The sequence below is a fragment of the Anas platyrhynchos genome, chromosome 3 (genome assembly GCF_047663525.1).
Source record: "Anas platyrhynchos isolate ZD024472 breed Pekin duck chromosome 3, IASCAAS_PekinDuck_T2T, whole genome shotgun sequence".
NCBI lineage: Eukaryota > Metazoa > Chordata > Aves > Anseriformes > Anatidae > Anas > Anas platyrhynchos.
In genome coordinates, this window is record NC_092589.1 from 91084026 (window position 1) to 91105945 (window position 21920).

The 21920-nt window shown below is 36.7% G+C and overlaps 1 long non-coding RNA gene across 1 annotated transcript in view; it reads left to right on the plus strand.

Annotated features, from left to right (window-relative positions):
- Nucleotides 1-11636, plus strand: part of LOC140002233 (uncharacterized) — a 58380-nt gene extending 46744 nt beyond the window's left edge. Inside the window, exon 2 of the long non-coding RNA XR_011808521.1 lies at nucleotides 11057-11636. This is a non-coding gene — a long non-coding RNA (uncharacterized lncRNA). The remainder of the gene's footprint in view (nucleotides 1-11056) is intronic.
- Nucleotides 11637-21920: the final 10284 nt, after the last annotated feature.

The window sequence follows — 21920 nt, forward strand, 5'->3', positions numbered from 1 at the left end:
TGTTATTAGCAAAAGCCTAAGCAGTAGCATTCCCTGGAAAAGAACGGAGTTTTCATAACACAGTGCAAAAATTCCTGAGTCCTGGCTACAGGGGAACTTACCCTGTCGCTAGCATTGTACCAGCACTAAATTAGAAGCTCAATCTTGAGCACATGATTTGTGTCCTTTAAGTCCTGGCAGCAGCAACTCTATGAATAAAATGGCAGCTCAACTCTTTCTGTGATGCTTAGATAGCACTGTAGAGAACCGGAAGATAGTTGCAGGGAAGTTGTAGACATTTAAAGGTGCAACACAGAAAAGAAAAACAAAAAGTCATATTTTTGTTACTACACACGTAGTTGTATCATGCAGTGCTGTACCCCTGGATTCTTACTAACAAGGATGACATGAAAGGGTGTGCAGGGCTGTCATCTTAAAAAGCCTGACACTGACGGTGATTGTTGTTACTGTACACTGCAACTCATTAAGCAGGGCAGCCTCTGCTTTTCAAATGGCAGAAAGAAAAGTGTTTGAGAAAGGGCAAGCACTAACTGCAGCATCACATAGTACCTACAGCTTTCCTTCCCATGTATTTAATTGTATTTTTTTTACCTTATTTCATATATTTTATTTTATTATATATATTATTTATTTTATTTTATTTTATTTTATTTTATTTTATTTTATTTTATTTTATTTTATTTTATTTTATTTTATTTTATTTTAATCTTTCGTGTACATGTGTAGTATGAAACTAGCAGGTTTTTCAGGAGTCACATGGTCCCTGTGGGAAAATTATATTTGCAATTCTCAACATCAGTCACTGAAAAGTACAAATATTCTGTCAATCCTGTCACTGTGTTTGTGTAAAGGAATGCTCAATCTCCATATATTTTATTTATGTAGCTTCATAAATATTCAAATGCCCAGGAAAAGTGGGGTTGGAAATGGGGAGAACATTTCAAGTAAATATAACTTAAAATAAACATAAGGAAAATAGGGATTTTTGTTAAAAGTCAGAAAGAATTTATATTTATTCATAGTAAAGATTTCAGTAGAGGGTAACGTAGTCCATTTATTCTCCTACCTCTTACATTCCTCTTCAAAAGGCAGAGAGTGCAGGGCCACTATATTGTCCAAGAGCCACCACGGGGGAGGAACTTTTTGAGATTTCACTCAGTCCTTGTATATTCTTTCAAGGTCAACACATAACCTGAATCTAGAAATCAGATACTTTATTTTTCACTGGTGGTGATTTGGGATCACAGAACCACATCGAGTTTTCTGACATTCCTCTTTTCTCCTGAGATACAAGTGGCAAATCAGGCTTTCAAATTCTCCAATACCTTGTTCAAAGTAGTCGCAGATATAAAAAGTTCATCATCGTAGAAATATTTTTTCAGCATTTGTTACTGCATAACTCAGGTCATTTTTGAAATTGAATTAGTGAATTGCTAGAAAAACAGGTCTGGAGAGGTCCATAGGAGACCATCTAATGTAAACTCCACATATAAAACAGAGTTATTTGTACCTCAGTTAGTGTTGACAAATGTTGAACTGTACAGGTCCATTGCATAATGTTCATTTGACGTTCTGTCATAAATAAATAAATGAAAAATGAAAACGAAAAACACTCCAGAGAAATTCCAGAAATTTGTTATATCTCACACTATATTGCAGCTACAATGCAGTCCATGTATTTCTTGCCCTTGGAGATCACTGATTTTCTCAGCCTTCACCAGATCAAATTACGTGACAAGATCATAGCTAGATTTGAATGACTTATGGCTTTCTATCCACATTTTACAAAAATAACGTTTTCCTATTCTGAATCATATGAAGTGACAACATTCAAATTTTATTTTAGGAAAACACAACTGTAAGGATGGTTTCCTCCCCTCATGGTTGCTGTATAATGTGGTTTCCTCCTTGTTTAGTGAGTATTTGATTCACAATCTTGTCCTCAAGAACAATCTTTTTCAACAACATTTAATGAGGAAGGCATTGCTATGTAAAGGGGGAAACATATTCACATCTCTGCTATGCCTGATTTAGACAATAACAGTGAATATTAGCTTTTGGTCTATACAGCCCTGTGGTTTGCAAAACAGCAAATAAAAAGACAAGTCCATGCATGCTGTAGAACTGCACAGATGTGAAATTTTTGAAGGGGTGTGTATTTTAATTGGAAAATACATGAAGGTAAACAAACAGAAACAGACTTAAAAACTCTGGGATAGAAATTTGAACAAGTCACTATCAATAGTGCCATAGTTCTTACACTGTTTTGAAACTTACATGTTTTCTGGATCAAATTGTTTCACTTCAGAGGAAGAATTATGCTTCATAGGAAGAACTATGTATTCACTGAAGGGGCAGGGGCAAAGGCTGACACTCTCCTGGTCTTTTAGGTATTGAACAAATTGATCAAAATTTGAACAATTCTTTAGACAAATTTGAACAGCTTGAACAGATGCTTGTGTGCAGCTTAGATGGAGGTTTTTTTCTTTTTACTACTTTTTTTTTTTTTTTAACAAACAAAAACCCTCACTGCTCTATAATAATAAAAAGAAATCTGATAAAAGACAAGAGAATTATGAGAATTAAATCACTTTAAGAAAAGTGGTGAGATTAGGCTTTCTGTATATTTATGAATCCTGAAAGAATGCTTGGATGAAATCAGCATCACCAATTCACTTTCCTCATTCTCCCTCATACTGTGAAGTCTTTCTGAATCAGTAGCAAAAATAGGAATGATCAAATCAGTGCAGCTGTGAACATTACAAGATGCACACTCCAACAAACATAAAAAGTACAAGTGCCTGGTGAGCATTAGGAAATCTATCACTATGAACAATTGAAGATGACAAATTTAAACAGAGTGAGGAATTCCAGTGTTAACTTACTTCCAAACAAGATGTTTTCAAAAATGTCGTGATCATTTTTGTTATTACTTCTATTTTTACTGAAGATTAGCTGCATGAAAAATAAGCTAATTTAAATTCTCTTTGGGTAAATGAAAAAAAAAAAAAGGAAAATAAAAAAGAATCTGGGAAACTATTAAAAATGGAAACAAGAATATTTCTGTACTGATCATGGAACATGCAAGAGTGCCAGACAACTAACCCACCTTTACAGTCTGACATGGGGGAAGAAGGTGTCTCAGCTAAAAAGGGTGCTCAGTTTTCTATTGTCATCTTAAAATAAATGGAAAAGTCTTTATTTGAGAAAACTCTCTTTGTCACCAAAAACTTATGAGAGTCCAACTGTGACTGATTCCACTCTGAATTCCACTCTAAAAGCCTGTAGGGAGAACCCATCAGACAGCTCCAGGAGCACTAGGATGTTGGCTGGTACAACAAAACAGCAAACATGAGGGAGAAACCATTAAAATAATTAAGAGTCTAAACCCAAAGTATCTTGTCCTTTCGTGCAATATTTTAATTTGTTTAATTCATGGAGAGCACATTGGGAAGTGATAATGAGGGCTTAGGACAATGTGACTGAGATACCTATTACCATTCCTGGCCCTCTCAGTGGGCAGAGGGATGATATGGAAGGAGGAATTCAAATGACGTATTTTCAGACCAACTGTAAGCTTCAGGGAGCCGGGCAAATTGTTTTCTCTAACTGTTGTGGGCTTAGTCTTATTTAAATACCTAGAATCCATTTAGCATGTTAAGTCCTGCTCTTTTAGCCATTAAGACAGTTTTGTTGATTTTAGTCTTTAACCTTTAGTCTCAATGGCAAAAATAGAATACCAAGGAAATATTTGTAATTTCTATGAACATAATAAGCATAAAATTGAAGAAGGTTTTTTTTTTTTTTTTTTTCCTGTCACTTAATATATTCCAATATAAACCCTTTCTAAATTATCTGTGCACTTTAATATTTCAACTTTCTTACTTATGCCGCATGTTAGATGAAGTGCTAACTTTAAAATTAGTCATCCTAATGTGCAAAGCACTGGAAAAAGATGGATGTTTTGAACATAACAGGCTTTACGTTAAACTCCAGCACAGATTAGATGAATTGTGGAATTATGGCTAATACTCTTAAGGGGTTTTAGTGATCAAACACAGACTAGACCCATGCTGACATTAGGTCTAACACATCTAAGGTACACATAGTAGAGACTCAGGGCCTTACAGACCTGTGCTTATACTGGTTTATTTTCAAACTTTTAAAATGTAAAAATGTTGACCAAAATATCCATCTTTTCTATAGTCAGCAGTATTTCTCATGGTGTTTCTGGAGAGTTCTGAAGCTATGTTTCGTGCTTGTGTAGTCCACATACCATATAACATATCTATCTACTGCTGTACTGCACAGCCCTCTTACATTGTAAGTAGGCTGGATTGCCACTTGTGTGTAAAAACATATTTTTGATGTAATAAAAAATATTATTTTTGCCTTTGCCATGGGACTTGGATATGAAGTCTGCTATGTTGATATATTAGCATAAATACATTTGCAATGTTATATTTCTTGGCAGATTTAAAACAATTAATTTCATGAAGCACTGATTTGCTAGTGTTCCATTCCTGTTGTGGACTTTTCCCATCCATAGTATGGATTTAATCTTAGAACTTTAAAATATTCCCCTAGAATCTTTCATAAAATAAAGGGAACTATCTTAAACCTGTGGTGTGTAAGACATAATTTAACACATTTAAACTCCTAATTGAAAGTTGCTGTCAATGTCTACTGACTACAGGGGGAACCCTACATAACTAACTAGCTTAGGTGAGATAAATCTCAATCACTTTATGGAGGGAGCATTGCTTCAGTTGAACTGCAAACACCTTAAGATGGCAAATGTTCCTCATGTGAAGGCTGAGAGCTTTGTCTGCTTGTAGAAGTTACCAGGAATAGTTCGATAAGGTTGATTCATCAGAAAGGTCATAAAGTTGGAGTTGCGACCAGATTAATGTTAAATGAGTGTGAATTTTCACAGATACATATGAAATTTTATGGCCATTTTTACTAGAAGTCAGACTATATGAAATAATAGTACTATCTGGTATTTAAGTCTATGAATTTGTCTATTTTAGAAGTTTCTGGAGAGTTTCACTACATTCTAGAGACTTGCTACGTAGAGAGGAAAAAATAGCTAGAAAGTAAAGACTTTATATATATACGTGTACATATATTTATTTATTTATTTATTTATTTACTTATTTATTTTTTTCCTGTAGCTGAGACTGTACAAAATAGATGTTAGGCAGGAGACAAAAAATAACATGTTGGGGACTGAGAGAACAAAGTCCCCAAAATATTAAGGTCTCATCTCTCCCCAAGACTACAGCAGTATAATTATTAGATGAATGATTTAATAGTGGTTTAGTTAATAACCTCAATCTGTCCTGATGAAACAAGGTTTAAAATTGCATGAAAATGTCTATACATTAAATAATACTGGTTTAACTAAGATAAAAAGTGAAGAACATCTAGCAGAACTCGGTGGCACAGATGACAATTTCAGACTAATGTAAAATGAGACTCTTAGTGGTGTAAGGTTTCATTTCAAAAGTTGTTCAGTCAAAAAAATAAAAGTTTGTTTTTTTAAAAAATAAATATTTCTATATAGTTTCATGCTTTAAAGCTTATCATTCTTTATTAGTTCTGCATTCACCTGGAATGATCTAAGTCCTGATGTTTCAGTCTGTTTAAGCCAGGGTAAATGGGACTGTAATACCTGAAATTGGAACATCTGAATCAGACTGCTCGCAGAAACACTTGTCAGTTACTGAACCAATCCATTTCCCCTGTGAACTCATGCAATAATGAATTTTAAACATATGCCATTGGAGTGCATTATAAAGGGTGTTGTTTAAACAACTTTATCTATGTCCCTCAAACATATCTTTTTTTTTTTTTTTTTTTTTTTTTTTTTTTTTTTTTAATGCTGCTTTGTTAGGCACTTCTCAAATTAAATTTATAATATAATGTCTATTTTCTTATTTATTCCACTTTGGAATTCTGTTTGGCATCCTAAGTAGCCTAAGTAGTGAAAAAAAAAAATAAGTATTTGCTAGGAGAAAGGCTAAATTCTAATGGCTATTTCATGCCTTTGATTTTTGTGCACCTGTCCTGGTAATAGAGATAACAACTGCACTGGGGAATCAGGGTATGCCTCAGCTGCACCTTCAGCTCTGCAACAAACTGAGGAAAAGGATTTTGAGATGATGAAGTAAAATAGGTTGCTATGCAGACAACATAATATTGAATGACACAAGTTATTACATATATATTACAAATTGCATTATATACATAATATATATTACGTATATATTATATATTACAAGTTGTATATCACTTAAAATGTTTTGCCTTTTCCAGGGATGGCTCACTTGCAGTCCATGCTAATCTGCATTACCCAGTAACAGGAAGAGTATGATTTCCTTAGGAGACAGGCAGGGGAGCTCTTCACACTTTGATATCACGGAAATAGGTGCTTTAAGAATACTTCAGACAGGCAGACGAGATGGATTTTATCTTTTTTTTTTCAGAAAACATTTTTGATTTTTTTAGAAGCTTTTCTAATATGAATGTCAGAAAAGAGAAGTGTTATTTCAGATCTCCATAGGGGAAATATATGACTTAAATTTGGCAGTTATTATTATTTCTAGACTGAATTTTGATCTCAGTATTGTATTCCACTGGCCATTTTGTAATTAGATACCATTAAAAAAGGATGTCTATCAAAATGTTAACAAGGATGGTGGTCAATCACTGTCAGATCTATTGAAAGCAAATACATTTACAAGTTCCATCATAAATCTACGTCAAGTAATGAGATTCTCAACTTATTTTCCATAAGACAGTTATTACATTGTGCAGGCAAAATAGCACAGTACACAACAGTTCAATTTCCTCAACTCTTCACACAGCAATGAAATCACATACTACTACTGTTTACATTTTGATTTATTTTATTGTCAACTATTAGCCTAAAATACTTGCATATATGGAATGCTTTGACAGAATATATATATATATATAAATGAGAATTCTCCTATTTCAGTCAAAGTCCAAACAATAAAATTTCTACTCCTCTTTAATATCAAAATGAAGTATGCAATTTTTAATATTTAATTTTGAAATGTTGAAATTAGTATTTTAAAATGAATAGTACAATCATCACTCTCTTACAATGACATTGATACAAGGAAATAAAGTATATAGACAAGTGATAAAGAATAGATTCCTGAATCTGTTAACTTTTAGTGAGCACTTATAAAAAAAATCTTAGGCTTGCTAAATGTTTCTTAAAGGTTAGAACTTTTTTCCTCTGCATATCACAAACAATTATCTCTTTGATGTAATTTTGAGCTCAAGGTGAACTTTCTAAGTGCCAGGCTATAGAATTATGTTTAACATCTATCTCAAAAAATATTTAGGCATATTTTAAATACCAATTTTCACTTCGAGGTCTGAGGAAGCCACATAGTGGTAAATAGTCACTTTGAGAACATATTCAGTGCAGAGGTAAGAACATGTGATTCTTCTTCCTGAGCTAATCACAGAATCACAGAATCACAGAATTTCTAGGTTGGAAGAGACCTCAAGATCATCGAGTCCAACAAGTTGAGCAATTAGCTGGTGTTTAAGGAATTCATATACATAGTGTTAGATGCAGTTTCAAATTCCCTCAATAGGAAAAGGCATTCTGCTCTTGAATGCTTACTGTCTTCATAGAACAAACAAAGAGCATCACATCTTGAGTTTTTATAAATCTAACCCATTTTTCTGCTTATTTTTTTCCACCTACTATTTTTTTTTTTAAATTTCACAATAATTGGGGGAGTAAAGAGTAGGTTATTTAAATGATTCCAGTGTTGAGAAAGATATTCTTCCTCAATAGAAGACTATACCTGCTTTTTCCCTTTTGATAGATACTTAAACACCTGCTATGTAAGTTTGCAGATCACGTTAAATTAGGAGGATCTGCTGACTTCCTTGAGGGTAGTTAGGCCTTGCACATAGATCTTGACAAATGAGAGGGCTGGTCACTCACCAAGCATATGACATTTAACAAGAACAAATGCTGGATTCTGCACCTGGGATGGAGTAACTCTGGATATACATACAGACTGGGGGATGAGAAGCTGGAAATCAGACCCGTGGAAAAGGCTCTGGGGGTTCTGGTTAAGAGCAAGTTGAATATAACTCAACAGTGTGCCCTGGCAGCCAAAAGGGCCAGCTGTATCTTGGGATGCATCAGGCACAGCTTTGTTAGCTGGCTGAGGGAAGTGACTGTCCCATTCAACTCTGTGTTGGTGCAGCTTCACTTTGACTGCTATGTGTAGTTCTGTGTGTCACAATACAAGCAGGATATAAAAATATTACAGTGTCCAAAGGAGGGCTACAAATATGGTGAAGGGTCTAGAGGGGAAGACATATGAGGGGTGTCTGAGGTCACTTGGTTTGTTCAGCCTAGAGAAGAGGAGACTGAGGGTAGGCCTCATGGTGGCCTACACCTTTGTCATGAGGTAGAGTGGAGGGACAGGTGTTGCGCAGGTTCTCTGTGACCACCAAGAAGACCTGAGGGACCAGCATGGAACTGTGACAGGGGAAGGTCAGGTTGGGCATTAGGAAAAGATTCTTCATCGAGAGGGTGGTCAGACACTGGAAGAGGCTCCCCAGGGGAGTGGTCATGACACCAAGCCTGACAGCGTTCAAGAAATGTTTGGACAATGCTCTCAGACATATAGTTTTACTTTTGGGTGTTCCTGTGTGGAGCCAGGAGCTGGACTTGACTATCCTTGTGAGTCCCTTCTGATTCGAAATGCCCTATAATTCCACAGTTGATCTGCATGGCTCTGTTACATCTATGCTGAATAAGCCTAGAACTGTTACTTAAGCCTAGAACTGCCGATCTTGCATAATGAAAACATCTTTGATTAACCCCCAACAGCTGGCCATACATGAAATTCAACACTACATGAAGTGTTAAGATGCAAGGTATCAATGTCTACTGTTCCTTTCCTGCTGTGTATAGAATTTATCCATGTACCAAAAGTTGTAAATGGGGTAAATCCAGCAAGGGTGCTTCTGCAATTTCTCTTCCCATCATTTCTAGTCTTTTGCAAACCTTTATTCCCCTCTCTTTCACTTGTGATTAAAGCAAGATGGGAAGGAGAGAGAAGCTTCACCCCTAGAACTCAATGTGGACAACTGTAGGGTTATAACAGATGGTAAAGAGTGGATTTCATGTCATAAATTGGGTGAACATGACCTTCGGATTAGACCCTCGTGATAGCTGTGTGCTATATCACTCAGTGAATGTTGTTTCTGAAGGGTGTAACTGACTGCTTTATTCTGTTTGGGTGAGCAAGACAGCCAGATTGGGGCTGACATTTCATAGAATCATAGAATGGTTTGGGTTGGAAGGGACCTTAAAGGTCTAGCCCCCCTGTCACTAGTCTAAGTTGCTCAAAGATCATGGCCTTGAACACCTCCAGAGATAGGGCATCCACAGCTTCTCTAAGCAAGCTGTTCCGGTGCCTCACCACCCTCTGAGTAAAGAACTTTTTCCTAATGTCTAACTTCAATCTACAGTTCTTCATTTTAAAGCCATTACATCCTATTCTATCACTACACTCCCTGACAAAAAGTCCCTCAACAGCTTTCTTGCAGGCCCCCATCAAGCACTGGAAAATTGTTATAAGATCTCCATTGTCGTCTGGGCTGAACAACCCCTACTCCTTCAGCCTGTCTTCATAGGAGGGGTGCTCCATCCCCTTGATCATCCTTGAATCTCTCCTTTGGACTCATTCCAATACTTCCATGCCCTTCTTGTGCTTGGGGCCCCAGAGCTGAACACAGAGCTCCAGGTGGGATCTTACAAGAGCAGAGGAGAGGAGAGGTCCACCTTCCTCGACCTGCTGGTCATGCTTTCTTTGATGCAGCCCAGGATGCAGTTGGCTTTCTGGGATGTAAGCATACATTGCCAGCTCATGTCAAGCTTCTTGTTGACCAAGACCCCCAGGTCCTTCTCATCAGAGCTGCTCTCAATCCATTCTCCACCCAGCCTGTGTTTGTGCTTGTGAATGCCCCAGCCCAGTTGCAGGACCTGAACTTGGTCTTCTTGAACCTCTTGAGGTATGCACAGGCTCACCTCTCAAGCCTGTCAAGATCCCTCTGAATGGCATCTTTTCTCACCAGTGTGTCGACCGCTCCACACAGCTTAGTGTCATCAGAAAACTTGCTGAGGGTGCACTCAATTTCACTCTCCATGTCACTGAAAAGGTGTTATACAGTGCTGGCCCCAATACTGACCCTTGAGGAACACCACTGATCTCTATATGGACATTGAGATGTTGACTGTGACTCTTTGGGTGTGACCATACAGCCAATTCCTTGCCTACCCAGTGGTCCATCCATCAGATCCAATTTAGAGACAAGGATATTGTGGGGGACAGTGTCAAATGCCTTGCACAAGTCCAGGTAGATAATGTAAGTTGCTTTTCCCCTATCCACGAATGTTGTAACCCCATCATAGAAGGCCACCAGATTTGTCAGGTGCAATCTGTACTTAGTGAAGCCCTGTTGACTGTCAACAATCACCTCATTTTCCATGTGTCTTAGCATAGTTTCCAGGAATTTATACACTATGTGTTTATTTCTGGCATAAATACAGTTTAATGTTTCCAATGTATGTGATTTTTTTTCCCGTTCTTTTTGTATTCTGTGTAAAGAATGTATATACAGAATGTTACAAAACTGAAGAAGAATTGTAAGCCAGTTGACTGATCTCAATCATAGTGTCTATCCAGATTTTTTTTTTTTTTACTCTTAGGTGTCTGAATATTAGTTGTATTTTTACTAAGTAGTTCTATGCTTGAAATACTGAAAGCAAGACACAGTTTTCTGGATTCACAGTGTACCACCACATATCGGTATTACCCCTGCCTGAATATATCATATATACTGGCTGGCTACACAACATAGGTTGAAAGATCTCCTACAACTAGACTCAAGCACAGAATGCCATTGATCACCCAATTGAATGTATCTTTTGAAATTAAATTATATCATGAATGTTTTTTTTTTTTTTTTTTTTTCCTCCCAGGAAAGAGGAATTTGATGACTACGGGCTATGAAGATGATTAGAGGACTGGAGAAACTGTCATACAAGGACAAAAGAACTGTCATACGAGGCTGAAAGAACCGGGCCTGTTTAGGTTTGAAAAGACTGAGGGGAGACCTTGTCAATATGTATAAATATCTGAGAGAAGGGTGTCTAGAGGACGGAGCCAGTCTCTTTTCAGTTGTGCCCAGCAAGAGGACAAGAGGCAATGGGCACAAAATGAAGCACAGGAGGTACCGGCTGAATATGAGAGGGCACTTCTTTACTGTGAGTGACAGAGGACTGGAATAGGCTGCCCAGAGAGGTTTTGGAGTCTCCTTCTCTGGAAATATTCAAAACCCACCTGGATGCCATCCTGTACAATGTGCTCTAGGTGATCCTACTTGGAAGGGGGCTTGGACTAGATGAACTTCAGAGGTCCCTTCCAACCTCAGCCATTCTGTGATTCTGTGACTTGCTGAGTTTCAGGAAGCCCCAGAGAAATGACTGTTGGACTTCATGATCAGGTAGTTTGTACACACAGGGTTTATGTATTGTAATAAACATGACCTGTCTATGTAGACACACTGCCTTTTGCAGTTTTAATGGCTATAAGGCAGGGGTAACTACAGGCCTCGCAAAGCATATAATGACATACTCTTAAGCACATTATGTCCTTTCTGGATGTTCCTCTTGGGTTTTGCTGTGAAGGGGATTAAAGGAGAAGAAAATATATTTCCTTGGCTAAAATTCTGCTCACTGTTAGTGGAAAAAGTCCAGAATGATATCGCTTCCCTACTGACAGATCATTGAAACACTGCAGTGACAAACTTATGCCAAACATTGTTTATGTCCCAAGGGCTTATGAATAGTAGATAACAAGCTGATACCAGACACCTGAAAAACAATAGGTGGTAGCAACTCTGGATAGCAATTATTACAAAACCAGAGAAATTTTGAAGGAAACCAGTAATGAGGAAGAAAAACAGAAAGTAGTCAGAAGGATCAGGGAAGTAATCAGGAATGGAGCTTTAGTGGAATAAAATGCTATCTGAGAAACACAGGTGATGCCATGATGTAACCTTCTCTCTGTAGCCCCTGCTGAAAGTTTTCCCCCCACTTCTGGACTTTTAGATTTAATCTGGGTCAGTCAGGAACTGCCGGACTGGGGTTGAGACCTCAGGGCTGTCAGCATTGATGGGGCAGGAGGAAGGTGGGAGCTCCGCACCCTTGAGGATGGCTCCCAGAAACTGCAGCCACCAACTCTTCCCTCCTAACTGATGCCCACTCAGATGGTGAAGGCTCTTCAGGTGCTGCAACCAGAGTGTGGGCACACCAGTGCTTAACCTCATAGCTCACCAAATAGTACTTGTTTTTCATGTGCATCGGCCAATAAATAATTACTTTATACTTACAAGATGCCCATATCTGCTTGCAGAATCTTTTTGTGCCAGGCTGAAGATGCCCAAACTGACTAAATAAAATGTTTTGTGGAGGATAAGAAGTGATTTTATGCAGGGAAGCCAATATACATATTTAAGAAAGTTGTAGCACAATAGGGAAGGAACATGATCTTGGAAGTCGTGATTTACATGTATATTTGTAGAATTAAAAAGAAAGTAAGAAAGAGGCAGGAAGGCAGGAGGAAAGAAAGAAAGAGAGAAAGAAAGAGAGAAAGAAAGAGAAAGAGAGAAAGAAAGAGAGAAAGAAAGAGAGAGAGAAAGAGAGAAAGAGAGAAAAAGAGAAAGAGAGAAAGAGAGAAAGAAAGAAAAAAATGGAAAAAAAAAAAAAAAAGGAAAGGAAAAGGAATCTAATCAAGCAGGAACTACAGTAAGTGTCCCTGGCATGGATGAAGAATCCTTTTCTGCAGCCATGCATCTAGAAAAGCTCTGATGCTCAGAGCTATCTGACAATAAATCATGTCAAGCAGAAGAAAACACCAACTGAAAAAAAATAAATCATTAATGTTTTTAATTAGGTTGTCTTGAATTCTTATCTGCATTCTGAAAGCAAAAGGCTTTTTCAGTAAAACTCATGGCCAGCTTCTGTAGCAAGGAAACTGGCTGTGCTCTAACTGAATTGGGCCCTAAATTTGCTGCTTGGCAAGAGCAGGGAAATGTTTTGCTCTGGTGTCTGACTATTGGCAGTGGTGCTTGTTAATCACACAACCCATTACAATGTACCACACAAGGAGGAATCTCAAAAACATCCTATTGCTGAGTTAAAGGGTATAAAGTGCAGTCTTTTTTGCTAACCAGATTTGTTGTGTTTAATGGTAGGGGTGCTTGTCTATGGTTACTCATGAATGGTGATGAAGGACTATAGCTGAGAACCCTCAATGTGAGTACAAGAAGGGGAAGACCTCAGAGCTCATGATTTAAAGCAATATTTAGGCTAGCAAAACACTGAGCAATAAGATGAAGACAATAGCACAGAAAACAAAGGCTAAAAATGTTTAATTACTTTACCCTGATCACTCTGCTCCTTTCCAAGTTGGCAAGAAGGAACTGGAAGTTGCCAAATATGTTTTATTTTAAAATCTTTTATTCATTGGCAAAGCTGTGTATTGCATCAGATCTCATAAATGTGTTTTACATTTTTGTTGGGTTTTCTATCCTCCATATATTTATGTGTGCATGCACACATACAGAACTGACTCTTGCATTCAGGGACAGGTTTTGCTTTGAGTTTTGTGGTGGAACATCCCCTGCCATATTTTGTAACTCTAAGTAAAATCTTTGAATTGTGCTAGCACTGCAATCAGTAAAGCAGCAGCGGCAGTGCTATCACCAAGCCCAGCACCACAGCACACTGGCAGAAGTACTCTGCACTCAGGCAGTAACCCTCTGAGGGAAGGAATCTTCCCTCCTAACCCTCCATCCCCCAAGCTAAAAAGCATAGAAAATGCCCAGATATGCAGTATTTTTGTGAGCATGTTATATGTTCCCAACATGCTCACAACATTGTAGCAGAGCATGTGAATACTTATAATGCTGAAATACGGACAATAACAAATAAATGGAGAAATAGCTTAGTCTCATAAAAACCTCAAAATCTGGTAGTTTAATCTGAGCTCAGGAATAGCACTGCCCAACTCCTTTGTGGGTGGGAGATGGGAATTATTTTAACTCTCTACACTTTCATTTACATTTTCCATTTATTGTGATTTTTTTTCTAGTACAAACAACCCAACCAGCAAGTAATACTTTATTTATTTATTTATTTATTTATTTATTTATTTATTTATTTAATATATATATGTTAGGATTCTAATGAGTGTAACTGATTTAAATCACTTTTAAATGTGTGATATCACAAAATGTGAATCACTTTTTTGACTTGGCACAGATGAGTGTACGTTCATCATTTTACAGGTTCAGCTAAATTACCAGAAGTATATTTGTGCGCCAGCTAACCATCAGTTGCTTGACTCCCGGGGTTGTACTGGGTCTGGCTGGAATGTTAACTTTCCCGGCAGCAGCCCATATAGTGCCGTACTCTGTACTTGTAGCTGGAACAGCAGTGGTATCACACCAGTGTTGTGTCTACTGCTGAGCAGCAGTGGCACAGTATTGGGCCGTTCTCTAACCCTCCTAGGGGATGGGCAAAAAGTGAGGAAAGAAACATCACTAGGGCAGCTGACCTAAACCAATCAAAGGGATATTCCATACCATGTGATGTCACACTCAGCAATAAAAGGTGAAAACAGGAAGAAGAGGGGAGGGGTGGGCTCTTGTTGAGAAGATGTCGGTCCTCCTCTTGAACACCGGCTGCGTGCGTTGAGGCCTTGTTTCAAGGACGTGGTCAATCATCGCTCGTTTGTGGGAAGTAGAGAGTAATTTCTTTCCTCTGCACTTCCATATAGCTTTCATTTATTTTGTTTGTTTTCCTCCCTTTTTTTTATTTTTCCTTTTCCCCTCCCTTTTCCCCTTTCCCTTTTTATTTCCCCTTAGTTAAATTGTTTAGTTCATGGTAGTCTTTATTTAATTATTATAATTATTTCCCTTTAATTAAATTATCCTTATCTCAACCCGTGAGTTGTTCTTTGCTTTACTTCTCCCCCTCCTCATCTAAAGGAGGGGGAGTGAGAGAGCGGGTGTGGGGTTTAGCTGCCCAGCACGGTAAAACCACCACAGGGGTGTGCACTTCCACACAGCATAGCATGTTCCAAAGGTGACCATAATTCTTTTTATGACTGTTGTAAATGAAACATGACTTCATCATTACTATGTACTAGCTGATCAGCTGAGAAAGCAAAAAGAGTTACAGAACTGCAAAAAAAATCGTAACTTAAAAACAATGTACTTAGGAAGATGGTTCATGTAGTTAAGAATATTTTTATCTTAATTTTAAAAAAACAATTATTTATTAACAATATTTGGCTCAAAATATAATTTTGAAAAATTCATCCTTCCAAATTTTAAATATTTACCAACTTCAAATCTACCAACGTCAAACAACAAATGCACCTTAGTGAAAAAAGTACAGATTTGTTTTGAAGGCAGATTCTTTTCTTCTCAGATAAGAAAGGAAATTGGACGTGTAGTTATGAATCTGATTCTAGTTTGAATTTCTGTTTAAAATACGCATATACGTATATATGTACACACTCATGAATGTACGTGGATGCATGTATATAAAATCTATCTCTAATTTTGATGGTAATTTTTTATCCTAATTTTTAAAATAGCTCCTTTGCATATTCTAACAAATGAGCAACATATATGGCAATCAATTCACTTCTGTATCCAATTTATTTTTCAAATATTTGATGTGTTGAGTCCTTGTTATCTTAAAGACCACATTTCTCTTCATTACCTGTCAGACCGACTATGCTCTACAGGAGCACTGTTGCTAACGATGTCCTGGAAGAATGCATTCCCATGCACTCCATATCATGTTAACTTCTCTAAGATTGTTTTTTTCTCTGCTTATCGCTAACAAGTTTTGGTCAGATGCTGACTCTTCCTTTTCTGGTAATCTTTGTACAGTAAAGTACAGTGAAGAGAAGTATTCTGTGGTTGCATTTGTCATTAGCAGATGCAGTTAAATAGGGGAATGAGTGATGAAGAACAGAAAATAAAATATTCAGATATCTGTAAATCTTAATTTTATTTATTTTTATTTTATATTTCTTTTTAACCTTGTACAACACAGATTTTGAAAGAGATTAATTTTGATGTAAGAAAACATATTTCCTTGCCTTGTCATGTATTCTGGTGTATAACATAACAAACACATGGAATTCCTATCAAAACTGAGATACAAATAAATCCTAATTCTAAAGTAAACAGGTCAAAAAACAGGGAATTTTGAAACTGCACATAGTGTCAAAGAATAAATATATTTTTACAAAATCTTGATTTTTGTCCAGTATAATATCTTAGTGAAAAAAAATAAAGCAAATTTAATATGGACACAATATTGAGACATAGTAAACTGAGTTTTCATTGCTGCTTCTACCAATTTTAATACATTTTTTATATGGTAGTTTACACAAGAATCATCTGAGGTGCCTTAGGGTGGTTCACAATGATGGTTAATGTTTGTTTGAGAAAGATTCATTTGAGACCCTGCCTGAATTTTGAATTTTAAATAGCTCTTAATTGACTTAAGTGCAATTCAGCACCTGACAAGGCCCACTCACCTGTTGGGTTCATTCTTCCCAGTTTGGGCATCTGTTTTAGGTTGTCATTAATTCTACCTGGAGTCATGAGATGATGGAGAATATCTGTTTAATTAGGACTTCTCCAATTCATAAGTGTTTAAGGTAAGTTTAAAAGTTTAAAGCAAGATATATGGTTTTTAGACAGTTTAAGACAGATAACATTAATTTAAATGTTCTATTTCTTGTGTGATTAGGAAAGACAGTAGCATTACTAGTTATAATACATTATCAGTATATTTCTAAATTAAACCTAAACATAATAATTTTCAACAATGCAAGGAGTTTTCTTTCAAAATATTATTTTGGAGATTTTTTCATCATAATATCTCTTTGCCTTCCCTTTTGTGTCCTGGTAAAAATAATATTATTTCCCAAAAGAATAGTCTTCTATAAGCTAGAAATTTTATTTTTTATTTGAACCTGGAATACTACTTCTGCTGTAGTAGCTAAGTCACTGACACTGTCAAAAGAGGTTAGATACCTTCTAGATGCTGTTGTTGCTGTGATTACTCCTGAGACACATAAGAAATGGTAAAGTGCTCAGTCTATTATCACATGGAAAAAAATACGGATTTAAAAATTAAGAAAAAAACATTACTTTGATTCTGAGCAATTTGTTCTGCATTATACTAGTCAACTATTGACCTTAGACATGGAAAATTATAAATTCTGAGAGCTCTGACATATTCTTGCAATTTCACACAGGTTCCATTTAAGAGGTTATTGCCCTAGCTCTCTGCTAAACACAGGTGGTATATCTGTTTCTCACTGCTGCAGTTCATAACCTGGTATGTGTACTCAAACAATCACTGATTGCAATTACTATGCTTGTCTGAGAACTGTGTAGCCACCTAATAGACATGTTGCCTATTCTGTGTCCCTGCAGTATGGGAACAAAAATAGTATTGTAACCTCAAAGAAAACCTCGTAATAAATATAAAGCTAACAGGTCAACCCCCTGGCAGACATCTCACTGGGGAAAAACAAAATAAAGCAAGACAAAGCAACAAAGCAACAAATAAAAACCAAACAACCCAAGCCACATGAAAGCAATAAAGCAGCATGCAACTTTTTTTTTCTTTTTTTTTTTTTAACAGAGAGCTCACATAAATTAGTTTTATATTGTAGAATAACAAAGCAGATGGTAATAAATGCCATGCCAGATTGTCTTTAGAGACCTGGTGAGAAAGGTCATTCCCTAGTTCAAACAATTTAAACCTGTAAAGTATACAATTTTCTCATGCTTCCTGATAACTATAAAGAAATTGGGAGTTTAGAATTGATGGATAACTTGGCAAATTCTAAAGGACTGGGATTGCTCTTTTTGAAAAATCTGTGGTTTTTTTTTTGTTTGTTTTGTTTTTTGTTTTTTTTTTTTTTTAATTTTTAAAGAACTCTTGATTCATAGAATATTTGGAAGTTTGTACACTTCAATCTCACTTAGAGTAAAGGATTTTTTATTTTTTTTTAATAATTCTGTGAAAAAGAAAGATTAATTTGGGGCAGATTTGTTGAAACCTACATACATGAAATTCTCACTACTGTGTTAAAAATCAGGATTTGTGTTCATCCATTACCATTGTGGGAACCACGTAATCTCTTAAAGTCTGTGCCCACAGGTCTTCATCAGTATCACAGTTTACAGCCTATCTGCATAAGCATCCTTTTCAAGTAATAATGGTAAAGTAAAGCCTGAATGATCTGCCATTTTGGAGCTTTATGCAATAACATTTTATTCATTAAAACCAAGAAGAATAAAGAAGTAATTTTATGAAAGATATATGTCAGAAGACAGATATGGGAAGCTCGGAAAGCTGATTAGTGCTTAATAAGAATAAATCCTCTATCTTACATTTAATTATAGTTATTGTCTGTTTTAAAATAGTTCCAGTTGAACAAAAGGACAAAACTACATTATTCACCTTTGGGTTTTAGAAGGGTCTGTTGTGGTGGTTATTAATTATGGTTAGTATAATAAACATGCCTGGAAGAAGCACCTCAAATAAATAATCAGACACATTGAGAAAAAAAAAAATAAAAAATTGACCTGTTTAAATGTCAAGAAATTGCACATTTAATTAGGGAGCTTGTTATTTCTCACAAGGAAGTTCATCAGATGACAGCATTCATATTTTAATTAGGAGAGAATACCTTTGCACTCCTCCTCAGGCAGAGTAGGAAATTTGTCATGCAAGCTGATTTCCTTTGTGAAGTATTCTGCTTTGACAGTAGGCCCAGAATCTCCAAGGTAAAACTGCACTGAAATTGATAGCATAGATACCTGAATAACCTTGAGAACCTTGGACAGAAAAAAAGCATAGAAGACCATCAAAGGGTCTCTTTTAATTGAGGGGAGTTTTACTGATGATTTTACAGAGTCATAATTGTGCCCATAAACCTAATTGGAATTCAGGTCTGTATATTTTGATGGTTGGACTAGATGATCTTGGAGGTATTTTCGAACCTTAATGATTCTATGATACTTATACTCTTTTGATGTTTTATTTCCAAATCAGAAAATTAATTCAGCACCCATTTATGGACACTTTTGCTTCTTATGGTTTTTTTTTTTTTTTTTTTTTTTTTTTTTTCCTGTTACTCCAGACTCCAGTAGAATTAAATGGCTACATACCTTCCTCGTCTGCACTGTAACATCTGCACATTCTTTTTCTTTAGTCTCTCTGGCTTGTCTTCTCAATTCACTTCAGAACTGTGTGCCTGTGCTCTTCTATTCAAGTAGATGGCAAGCTTTGTGGCCATTTATTTCATGACACTCTTTAATAGGTTTTACTTTAAAGATTAACTTCATGTTGTCTTTTCAATGTGAAATTGAATATTCCACTCAGTCTTTAATATACCAGATAACTTTAATAGCAGTGTTCATAATCTGCTACGTTCATAAACCAACAATTTTTGTTAAAATATAAAAAATACATATATGCACACAAAAACACACATTATCATGACAGTGTCCATAGTATCTTAGCAGCAGTCTCCTTTTATGATGAGTTGTTTTTCAAAGGACTAGTGTCCAGAATACTTCAAATTGACTTAATGCTCCATTTTAATTTCATCATTCCCTTTTTACATAAAATGTCCTTGGTAAGGCTACTGTAATAAGAAAATGTCATATAGCCTAGTTTAAAAAATATTTATATGTATTTTTGTAGTAACATAATAACAAGGAAAAAGGGAAGTTCTTCTCTTAGAAAATTCCCCATAGCAAATTGCTTATAGGGACCTATTTAAATTGATGAAGTTTTTTACAGAAATTATTTTCAAAGAAAGAGCATTTTCTTACAGACTTTTTTTTTTTTTCTACAAAATACTTTGTTGAAGTTCATGAGGTTCATGGTGAGGGGTCTCACCAACTTTGTAACCCTTCTCTAGACACATTCCAGGGCCTTGACATCTTTCTTGTAGTGAGAGGCCCAAAACCGAACACAGTACTCAAGGTGCATCTTCACCAGAGCAGAGTGCAGAGGGACGATCACCTCTCTGGTCCTGATGGCTGCAGGATTCCTGATACAACAAGCCAGGATGCTGTTGGTCTTCTTGGCCACCTGGGCACACTGCCAGCTCATGCTCAGGTGAGCATTGACCAACACTCCCAGATCCTTTTCCTCTTCACAGCTTTCCAGCCACTCCACCCCAAGCCCGTAGCATTGCATGGGGTTGTTGTGGTTAAAGTTCAGGATGCGGCACCTCATCCAAATTGGCGTCTGACCATTGATCCAACCTGTCAAGGTCCTTTATCAGGGCTTTACCCTCCTACAGATCGACACTTACTCCCAGCTTGGTGTTGTCTGCAAACCTACTGAGGGTGTACTCAATTCCATCGTTCAAATCATCAATAAGGATATTAAAGAGAATAGGTCCCAACACTGACCACTGGGGAACACCACTGGTGACCAGTACCCAGCTGGATTTTACTCAATTCACCACCACTCTCTGGGCCTGGCCATCCAGGCAGTTTTTAACCCAGCAAAGAGCATACCTGTCCAAGCCATGGGCTGCCAGCTTCTTCAGAAGAATAATGTTGGAAACCATTATGCTATATCCTTTCTTTCACTCTTCTCAGCTACTGAAGACTACAATCCTTGCTATCAGACTGGGAATTTTCCTGTATTTTTTCTTGGCTATGATTCATTTTCCAAGATTATTCCATTTTTTTATCCAGGATCAGCTGGTACATGATGTGCATAAAGAACCCTTGCAGCAAGAAGGGAAAGCCGATGACCAGTTTCTTTCTCTTGGCACCAAGAAACCCTTATGCCAGGGGAGTGTAGGGTGCCTTCTCTGTGACCTCTCTCTACTCCAGGAACCTTCCACTTTCCCAGGGTCAAAGGACTAGGAATGCACTGGATAAAGAACTGGTATATCTATTTCTTGTGTTTGGACACCACCCTGACACCGGTGGTATTATATATTCTGGCATCTAAGTGGCAAATGACTAAATTAATAACTAGATATAACCCTCCCCCACACTCTGAAAAGGTAAGGACAAAGTCAGAGTAGTAGGCTGGAAGAATGTCAACATCAATAGTGAAATAGTGAAGGAGAATATATAGGTAGAAAGTAAACAGGGGTATGGAGAATGTCAAATAAAAGCTATTAGTAATGCTATGTTAAGATCCTTGTTAAATTATATATTCACTGTATCACATGGATTCTCTTCTACCTTCTTATTCTGCAAAACGTGGCATTAAATGCTTACCTCTGTTAAGACCCTAGGTAACTTGGAAGTGTCATGGTCATCATGAAATGGAACTTTAGGTTTTAGTTTACTTGGAGTTTTAAATCTTTATTCAGTCCATTTGAGTTCCACAGAATGGTAGAAATACAAACAGACTGTAGGCATTGAGTCTTATTTTAATATTTCATAGATAAGGTGGGAATTTATACAGGATATAATAGCTATTTTACAATTATGTTTTTGCCCTTTTTTCTGTATTGTTATTTTTGAGGTTTCTTTTATAAATAAATAATCTGATTTATTTATTTATTTATTTATTTAATCTGTTTTGATCGGCCCTGTTCCTCCTCCAATGCTTATTTTGGCAGGATTAGATGAAATTTGATTATTTAGCTGTTGAATATGTCAGCAACTCTGAAGACAGACCTTCAAAGAAGAGTGCTGAGTGAAAACCATTCCATATATCATTAAGGAGGTAAGAAGGCAGAGAACAACTAGTGATA